The sequence below is a fragment of the Microcaecilia unicolor genome, chromosome 3, assembly GCF_901765095.1.
Source record: "Microcaecilia unicolor chromosome 3, aMicUni1.1, whole genome shotgun sequence".
Taxonomy (NCBI): Eukaryota; Metazoa; Chordata; class Amphibia; order Gymnophiona; family Siphonopidae; genus Microcaecilia; species Microcaecilia unicolor.
In genome coordinates this window covers 321,339,082-321,349,983 of record NC_044033.1, presented here as the reverse complement: position 1 = coordinate 321,349,983, position 10,902 = coordinate 321,339,082, and positions in this window count along the sequence as shown.

The following is a 10,902-nucleotide window of genomic DNA, read 5'->3' as shown; positions in this document are numbered from 1 at the left end:
TTTCCCTGGATGAGCGTCTGACAACAGGTTGGTCTGACCTTTCCGCATCCTCTAAATCTGAGAGTCCTTCTCCAATTGATTTCCCTTCTCCAACTGTACTGTCTCCTGCAATGATCCTTTCTGTGTCTGCTTCCTCTGCCTGTTCCTCGTTAGATACAGATGAGTTGCTTTCAGACATCTGCCTTGGTATGGCATTTATATACACTGGCATGTCTATTATGGTTCTAGTTTCATATTCTGGATGATAAGGCTCATCTGGGATAATCCAGCCTTTATCAACCCTTTTGTTTTCATCAAAATATGTAACATGTCTTATGCCAACAATGCCAGTTTTCAGATTCAAAATTCTATATCCTTTGTGTCCTGGAGCATAGCCAACTAAAATGCCCCTTTCTGTTGTGGAATCCAGCTTATGCCTTCTTTGCTTTGGTACATGAGCATATGCTGTACTTCCAAATGTTCTTATGTGTGACAGGTTTGGCTTCCTACCATGCCATGTCTCATGTGGTGTGCGCTCAGCGCCTTTAGTTGGCATTCTGTTTTGTAGGTACACTGCTGTGAGAATGGCTTCCCCCCATAGTCTTTTAGGGAGATTGCTATCTGACAGCATGCACCTGGTCATTTTCACAAGTGACCTAAATTTTCTCTCTGCAACAGAATTTTGCTCTGGTGTATAAGCTACTGTTGTGATATGCTGAATGCCTTCTTGTTCTAGAAATGTGCGCATGCTTTGTGAAGTGAACTCACCACCATTGTCGGTCTGAAGAACCTTTGGTTTTCTTTCAAATTTATTGCTCACCATGGCTACGTATTTCTTCAGCATGTCTGTGACTTGACTTTTTTCTTTCAGCAAATAGGCCACACAATATCTAGAGAAATCATCCAAGAATATTAGCACAAATCTGTTATTTCCCAATGATGGGATATTAAACGGTCCACATAAGTCACTGTGTATTAAGTCCAGTACTTTATTACTCCTATTTCCTGTGTATGCAGGAAATGAGGGTCTCACACCTTTTTGAGTAACACAGTCTATGCATTTCTCCATTTTTCCAGCATCTGCACTTATCTGAATGCCTGTGGCAAGTTGCTTACTGTAAAGATCCTGGATCACCTTAAAATCACGATGTCCCAGGCGGCGGTGCCAGATTTCCAGACTACATTTACCATCATTCTTCCTTACTTGCGCCAGATGTGAGGCTTCACCTGAAATGCTCAGTTTATAAACATCATTATGCATAAAAGCTTCAGCATACACTTCATCATTTTTAGAGATCGTGCACTTATTGTTTTCAAAATGAATCGCAAATCCCTTCTTATCTAATGTAGATACACTAAGCATATTGCAAACTGCTTGGGGAATATACAAGACATCACTTACAGGAATTTCTTTAACTTCATTAGACACTTTGCATTTTAAGAATCCAATGCCTTTTGCTTGGATCTGAGTAGTCCCTGCGTTTGCAGTTTGAAGAATACCTTCTTCTGGACTCATTTCCTGAAAGAAATCCTTACAATTGGTTAAATGGCATGTGCTCCCTGAATCCAAAATCCAAGTACTTTCATTTGAATTATTATTTATCATAGTCAAAGATTTTTCTACCATTAGAAAGCCCTTATGTTTATCATTGCTTGGAAAATTCTTTTGTTCCATTGGCTTAGGTGAGCTAGAGGGGGTGTTTTGTGTTTCCTTACACCATTTAGATACATGTCCCTCCTTTCCACATGAATAGCAAATCAGCTTGCCCTTGGGTGGAGTTTTCCCATAGCTCCGCCTTCCTCTGTTCTTTGCCAAGAAATTTGTTTCATTTCTCTCTGACTTGCTTTGAGAACACATCTCCTCAGAATCATTAATTATGCATTCCTGCCTCAGTTTTGATGCTGCCTGTTCAAAAGATTGCCCTTCAATGGCTTCATTTACAGACCTAAAAACATCAAACTTCTTTGATAGTGAGGTAAAAAGAAATGCTCTTTTCAATGCATCACACATGGGAATTCCAGAAAGTTCTAACTTTTGAAATGAAGACATAAGATGCATAATGTGATCATTACATTTACTTTTATCCCTTAATTTGGGCTCATTTAACTCTGCTAACCAAATTGGTTGCTGTTTTGCATATGTAGTTGCATACATAGTTCTCAGTTTATATAAAATTTCGTTTGCTGTATCTTTTGCCTCCACTAATATGGCTTGTTTTTCTGAGAGAGCTTCCAAAAACATGCACTTCACATAATAGTTTGCATTGTCCCATTCAGCCATATTTTCAGCTGTTCTGTTTTGGTCTAAACATATATTTAATTTCTTTGCTTGAAGGAGACATCTGAATCTTAGTTCCCACTGCTGATAATTAAATTCAGTTAATTTAGGCACCTTGAGAGAGTAGAAAAATGGTGAATTTCCTCCCTCAGCCATTTCTTAGCTTTGCCTTCTGTTTGGTGTGTGGGGGGGAGAGAGAGACAGACTGAATCTTTCTTTTAAAACTTAAGAGAAAAAATGTGGCTTTTTCACTGCCTGGTAATATTTCTCTTCCTTTTCAATTCCTGGGCTGGGCCCATAACCCTTTTGTTGGATTATTTGTAGTAAATAATTAGCAGATTTTATACACACAGCTTCAGCTTTAGAAATGTTAATTTCTTTTCTTCATCTCTCTCACATACACCCCAGAATAATTCACTGCTGAGTCACTTTAAAGTTGAAGTAACAAAACATCTGTTTACTCACAGTTTGTAGTTAGATTATATTCAGACAGGCTTATATATACATAATACTATACATTTGGATTATCAGCTCTTTCCATGTGCTTAGATGGTAATGGATGCTCACACCATAGATCCTCAGCTTAGGAGAGATCATGAGCTCCATGTGCTGTGCCTAATCACCCCCACAGGAAGTTGCATGGGTGTGACCTCTCTATGCAATTCACATCAGAGGTCACAGAGTAATCACAGAGAAAAAAAATTGGTGACAGGCAATGCATGTAAAATACAATACATTATTCCAACAGGCACAACCGTGACAGACCCCCAGCTGGCGTGCACTCTGCTCTGCTCTGTGGGCGGGAAGTGAAGGGGGCTCCTCATCCTGTTCATCTGGGGCCTGATGCTCTGGTGGCTGTGGCTCTTCTGGGAGGTCCTGTCCTCGGCACTTTGTCAAATTATGTAAGCATGCAGCAGGCCAGGAATATCTTTACCACCTTTTGGGGGCTGTACAGGAGCTCCCCTCCAGAACGGTCCAGACATCAGAACCTGTTCTTAAGCAGTCCAAAAGTGCGCTCAATGATGCCACGGGTGGTCCGATGTCTACTCTTCTCCTCTGACCTTCTTTGTGGGTGCACTATGGGGGTCATGAGCCAAGTCCGCTGTGGGTAGCCTCTGTCACCTTTGGAGAGAAGCAGGATGAGACAGATGATTAGTGTGTATTGTTTGGAGCAGGTACCTTGTGGAGGGGGGAATAGTGGGTTGTTGAGTGAGCTGGATAGAGACAGTGCTGAGGGCTGGCTGTTGGAGGAGGTATAGTTTGGGCAGATCCATGCTACACTTACCTAGGAGCCATCCGCTGGTGACCTCCCCTCTGCCAAACCTGCAGAAGATTCCTGAGTGCTGCAATATATAGGCATCATGGGTGGAACCTGGGTATCGGGCACACACATCTAGAATCTCCCCCTGGGTGTCACACACAACTTGCATATTCATGGAGTGGAATGCTTTCCTGTTCCTATAAGTGGCCTCTCGTGCCCGGTGGGGGGGTGGGGTCTGAGTGCGACATGTGTGCAGTCAATGGCGCCTATGACCGAGGGGAAGCGAGCTACGGCATAGAAGTCAGCCATGTTGTTCTGCACTGCCTGGGAGGTGGTGGGGAAGGTGATGTACTCAGAGGTGTGGGTAAGGAAGGCATCAAGGAACTGGGTGAGGCAGTTAGAAATGGAAGGCTGGATGAGACCCATGTTCACAGCTAGGATAGACGGGAAACTCCCAGTGGCCAGAAAAGAGAGAGAAGCAGTGATCTTTAGGTGCACAGGGATGGGGTTGTTCCTACGGGTCCCAGCCTGCAGGAGGGGTTGGAGCTGGTCACAAAGGTGCTGAATGGCAGCCCTATCAAAGTGGTACCTAGTGAGACACTGCAGGTCAGTGAGGTCTAGGAAAGTGCTACGGGGCCTGAAAACTCTCGGGCATGCGTACCTCCTGCGATGCCTTCCCTCTTCCTCCAACATGTAAGCCACCTACCTGTGCATTTAGTGCCTCCATTTCCCCACACAATGCCACCAGTGCTCACCACTCCCTACCAACTTGGTGAAAGACAGCAGGAACAAACAGAAGCTGACACTCACTCTGCCACCACCGACAAACAATGCAGCCACACACAACAGAGCCACACTGCAATCACTCTTGCCACACCCTCTAGCCAATCACTCTCCAAGCAGTCTTCATAAACACGGTGCAGCAGTACACAGGACAAAGAGACAAACAGAGACTACAAACAGGTAAGGGAATGAAATATGAATTGGGGACAGTGAATGGAGAGGGATGGGGGAGATAGAGGAAGGAGTAGTGGTGTATGGGTTTGGGGGCTAGAAGGGGTAGGTAGGGAAAGGTGAAAAGGTAAAACACAAATGAGGCAGGTGAGGCTGAAAACGTTCCGTCCACAGCACACAGACAAAGGTAACAGGTACTCAACAAACTCTCAGCTTTCTCTGCAAACAACAATTCAGCTCTCCCAACAACGATCTCGCCACTCTCCAACTCCACAAAATCGCGAATGGGTCTAAAGACGATTTCCCCCTTACTCTGGTTGCTTTTATTTCTGGTCTAACTAATGCTGCCCATCTTCCTGCCCATGCAAAACCATTTCGCTATCTGTTATACATTGGAGGCGGCCATCTCGTAATGCCGCCCCTAACACGCCGGCTTTGCGTTGACGTCGGCCTTACGCCCCAGTTTCGATTATTGGATTTAGCCGGCCTTCTTTCACGGGGCCGGATATGTGCCTTTTGTGTCGCTTTTTGGCCGGCCTTCCCTTTCGAAAATGAGCTGGATATTAACCCAACTGCCTTTTGAACCAATGGATTCTACTCCTTTGAAATTTCTAACTTGGAAAACCTTGTTTCTTATCACTTTGACTTCATCTAGAAGAATTGGACAGATTCAAGCATTAGTATCCTACCCTCCTTGTACTCAGAGACTCCAAGACAAGGTAATTCTACAAACTCATCTCAAGTTTCTTACCAAAATGATATCTCCATTTCATCTAAATCCAAAGTCAAGACCTGGTTATTTATACAAGTGTTTGAAGTTCCAGATAATTAAGGTTTTCCTACTATCCTGTGTCCATCCGTTTCTCCTCATCCCTTTTATATGATTATCTTGTTCCCTCTCCTCCTATTCCTTCCCTAATCTATTATACGTGTCTCAGTACTGTGTGAATGCCTGCACTTTCCTATCAAAAAATGGAGTTCTATTTCTTTTTGTCATATGTGTTGTAGAACGTACACCGCATAGTCCTGCCCAATCATTAAAGCAGTATAGAAAGCACTAATAAACTATAAATCAGATGGAATTACCAGTTTTCTATCCTCCTCCTCATTACTCTGCCAGACATCAGTGTTTGCATACGCTAGATTGTAATGTCACCCTGTCTCTTCTAAGACTTCACACAGTATCAAAATGCCTCTAATATGTAGTCGCGTCAGCCGAGGAACTAACTGTGATCAGCTCACAAGAGACAGAGTGAACACAAAATAAAACATCATCCTTAAAAAATGGTACTGGATGAATGCATCAAAGTGAATATAAATTCCTGTGAATGGAATCAATTTGATTTACAATAAATCCAGATACTGTTCCCTTATATATATATATAACAATAAATTCTTTATTTAAGTGCAATGGAATTATTTGACTGTACTGGTAAACAGAAAGAAATACTGTTGAACAAAAGCATAAAAAAATAGGAGTGGAAAGCTTCAAAGAACATGCAGAGCTAGCTGTTTCAACACTAAAATCTCCTGGGACATGATGGGGCCCACATCAGCTAAAGGCAGGCTCCAGAAAGTCTGTGGAATAAGGGAAAACAGATGTAGCATGTTCTGCCCATGATTAACAGTTTGTGGTATTCAGAGACTTGCACAGGAATGTTGTATGAGAGAATTAGTCAGAGGCCCGGTATAAAACTAGAGGGGAACAAAGAGGTAGTAAGCATTTTGAATTTTTCTTTGTCTGTATATAGATTTCTCTCTCTGTATATAGTGCTTTACATTGCTTTGTTTTGATCATTCATTCTGACTTGTATATTGCTTATCAAGAAATGCTTCCTGCAATAGCCCATTGAGCTATTCAGAACAATTGTAAATAAACTGTTTATATTAAATATGAAATTCGTCTGGCGTTCTCTACAAAAGTGGCGGCATCCTTTTATACAAAAGTGGCGAGCCAGCCAGGAGTAGGCCGCACACGGAAAAGAGAAGGCGAGACGAAGGACAAATTAAGTTGTTGTTAATGAAGTTTTTTACAGGATTGAAAGCAAAGCAAGCGTTGTTTAAACCTGATGATTTCTGTGCTCCACTGATGTGGGATTGATCAAACTGTTGAAGTGGACATACGGGTGACTCCTGAGCTTGCTAAAAAGAGAAATAAGAAGACGCGTGAGTAAGCTTACACTGTGGCCTTATTACCGATATATTTGTTTAGCTTTGTAGTTTTCTTTTTTGTATATTTTCTTTGTTTAAGTGCATTAGTATATTTTTGTAGATTGTGGCTCTATAGGAGAAATTGTAATAGTCAGAATAAAATGAAAGGGAAAGGGGCAGATAAGAAAGAAAAGCCTCCTGTATATGCTATGTATTTAGATTTAGATAGTTCAAAAAAATGCTCCCCTTTGCAGCATGTCATAGAATTATTCCCATTAGAAAAAAAAACAGATTGAAAAAATACATGACGGGTCAAATATGATGCAAAAGATTCTGTTTTGAGCTGGTCTCAGGATGGATCGTTTGATCGTCCAAAATTATTATCTCTCCTGAGCTACTTACAAGAAAATAAAAATAAAACTAGGCAGAAGAAAAGCTTAGAGAAGCATCTTACAATTTGGAATTTATTTTCTTTAGCAGCAGACCTTTTTCATGCTGATGTAGATAGGATACAAAAAGAGGCAGAAAGAAATAATCCCCCGTCATATGAATCTAGCAGGGACACGTTGTGCCCCATAAGGGCGACTGATAAAATGAAGGAATCAAAGTCAAAGCGCCCTGTGCCATGCGCTGGGTATTCGGCTCTTGATGACCCCCCCAGTGATTCAGAAAGTGAAAAGGGAGGGGATAATGAGGACAGTGATGTGGGGACTGGGGAACAGAAAAAGGAAAAAAAAACGGGTGAGACAGAAAGAAAAAGGAAAATCTAGTGCAGAATCAGGCACTTACCCTGATTTGAAAACTTTAATTACATCAGAACAATATGACCTGGCAACACAATTTGAAATTGAGGGACGACTGCGGATGTACTCCGAGCCTCCCATGACCATGTCAACCCCAACTCATAAGCGAACAAAAACTATGCCAACATCTTTAACCCCAGGGCCCCCCAGGCCAATTTTTCGAGGCACGCATGTGGCTGCAGAGCTTATGAGACTGAATAATACTAGATATGGTGAGGAATGGTGGGGGGCTACTAGACACTGGTTAGATGTAAAACGGCTCCCCTTGCCGTGCGATGAAAATGGTCCTAGTACACATGAGGACATTCAGGAATTATTAGAGGTTGTCAACAAAAATTGCCCGGGTATAGGGACTGGAACATTTGTAAAAGAGGGATTGGAATTCTGGGATAATTGGTTCCACCAAATAAAACGTGATTTGGAAGAGGAAGGTAAACAGGAGATTTGCAGCGCTTTAGATAGTAGTGCTTTACACATGCCAGTTATGACGCGCTTAGACGCAGCTGGCAATCGAATACAACAGTACAAACCATACACCCCCGTAGATGTTACAACTTTAGTTGCAAAAATTCCCAGTATAGTGAAAGGAGCTCGTATGTGGTTAGATGGGATAGAACAGGCAACTGCAGGGACTCAATTGACTATTGGAGATTTTAAAGCCCTGTGTGCAGCGTCAGGTATTAGTATTTCTCAACTGGCAGTGCAGTGTGGATATCAGCGCCTGCCATCACATACTGTGGATGGGGATGTATACGCAGGGAATAGTAAGGCTGCTCTTTCTGCAGCTCTGCATGTGATGTATCCAACCCCGATTGATTTTTCAGCCATAACAGCAAATAAATGGGACCCTTAAACTGATTTTTCGGCACATTTGACAAAATGTATAAATTTGTATAAGGCTCAAACAGGGCAAGATGCAGATGTGGATCATAATGTAGCAGTATTTTTACACCTATTTATGTCCACACTGCCTGATAATATGCGTAAAAATTTAGACGCTGTCATTGCCCTGTCCTCAAAGCCATGGCCAGAAATAAGAGAGACATTGATGCATTTTAGTAATGTGCATCGTAAACTGATAGAGACCCCACAGAAAGAACAGGCTAAATTAACTTCTAAGTTAATGACTATGCAGTTAAAAGATTTGGAAAGTAAGGAACAGGATAGAAATAAAAAACAGGAAACAATGGTGATGCCCTCTGCCTCACCTCCACAGGTCATTTACTATGTACAACCTGGATATAGCCGGCCGTACCAACCAAGGGGACGAGGCATGGTTAGAGGCAGGGGTAGGGGTCGAGGGATGCAAGGATCAGGACTATCACCTAATAGAAGGGCACATGTACAATGTTGGGGATGTCAGCAATTTGGTCACTATGCTTCAGAATGTTATCAGAATGCAGGAATGCCCCAAGTACAAATGCAGACGCAGCAAGGATTAATGCCACAAGTAGTAGGGATACCTGCGAGTGCCCTGCAGACTGCAATACAGCAGCCAGCGACGCAATCACAGGGACCAGGAGCGGCAGTACAGAGACAGGGTACTGTAAATGCTTTTCCAACTTGGCAGAATATTCCAGACCAATGCTATTGACTGGAAGCAAACCCGTGTCAGGAAGAGGGAATGATTTTCAGGTTAGACACAAGGGAGCCCTTTATTACATTGACAATTGGCAAATATGGAACTCCTGTGAGATTTTTGATAGATACAGGGGCGAGTACCTCTGTGTTATGTGCAAAATCACTGGGAGTTAAGCTTTCAAATCAGTATAGAACAACAGTGGGATTTACGGGGATAGAACAAAGAAAAAGGCTAACAGAACCCACTCTGGTGCGCTTGGAATGCCAACCGCACGGTTCGAGGGAGGCTGTGGTACCCTTCTTAGTGGCACCTGATTGCCCAGTAAATTTGTGTGGTAGAGACTTATTGTCTCAATTAGGATTGTGTTTAGATTTTGGAAATAAAGAACTACCAAGTTTGCTCACTATGGTCCAACAGTTGAATAATGAAAATAAAGTAAGGGTTATGGAAGAATTACCACAACATATTTGGAGTACAAGTGATTCACCATATGGACTAGCCATAAATGCAAAACCCCATAAGATAGAATTAATAGAAGGGGCAAAGGGGCCAAAGCAAGACCCTTACCCCATACGACCTAAATTAGTATCCAAAACCCTGGAACACATTGGTAAATTATTGAAATGTGCTATTATTGAACCTTCAGTATCCCCGTATAATACCCCATTGTTTCCGGTCCCGAAAGGGGAAAACAATGTAAGGATAGTACATGATTTAAGAGAGCTAAATGAAGTTACAAGAAATCAATTTCCGATTTGTGCAAATCCTGCTACACTTTTGCATACCCAGAATATATATGCATATAACACTGTTATTGACTTGTCTAATGCATTCTTTTCAATACCTCTTCATCCAGAGTCTAGGGATTTGACGTCATTTATAGTACAGAATGAGGCATACAGGTGGACTAGGATGCCTCAAGGCTTTACTGATAGTCCATCGGTATTCTCAAAACAACTAATGATGGATTTAAAGGATTTCAGGAGTCAATTGCCTGACACGGTGTCATTGTTTGTCTATGTAGATGATATTCTACTGTCTGCTGAGACTGAAGCAGAATGCCTAGATTGGACTAGAAAATTATTTTTGTTATTAGGAGAGTTAGGATATAAATGTAACAAGGAAAAATGTGTTATAGCTCAGTCTACTGTCACCTTTTTAGGACAAAATGTTTCAGCAGAACATAAGGTCATTATACCGGAAGTTATATCTATTTTAAATGAGACTCCGGTACCGCAAACAGTTACCCAGTTACGTGCTGTTTTGGGAATGTTAAATTACTGCAGACAATGGATACCAAATTATACACAAAAAGTAATGAGACTTTATAAACATTTGAAACTGCCCGCAGCCACACTAAAGAATACATTAATTGTATTGGAAGAGCAGGATAAGATAATATTGGCTAAGATTGTGAGGGATTTGTTATCCCCAGGACCGTTAGCAGTAATAGATATCCAATCACCTGTGCATTTGTGGGTAAAAGACATGGGAAATAGTTGGGCAGCTATGATTAATCAAAACAATGAAGTAAATGCACCAGTAGCTTTTTTGTCAGGCTCTTTTAATCATGTGGAGAAGGGAATGAAAGAAATACCAAAGTTACTGACAGCTATAGTGGCAGCAGTAGGTAAATGGAGAGCACAAATGCCTTTTGTTCCTATTGTAATACATACCAACCACACGATTAAAACGCTGTTGAGCCCTAGCCAAACAGCATTGACAGCCACTAGATTTGGAAAATATCAAGCAGTACTTTTAGGACAAGATATAAGAATAATACCATTAACTAAAGAACAGAGAAATAAGATAGATCTGCTTTTTCCTGTCGATCAAAAGGGTGAGATCGATACTATAGAAATCCCTACATTTCACTGTCTTACTTTTGAACCCT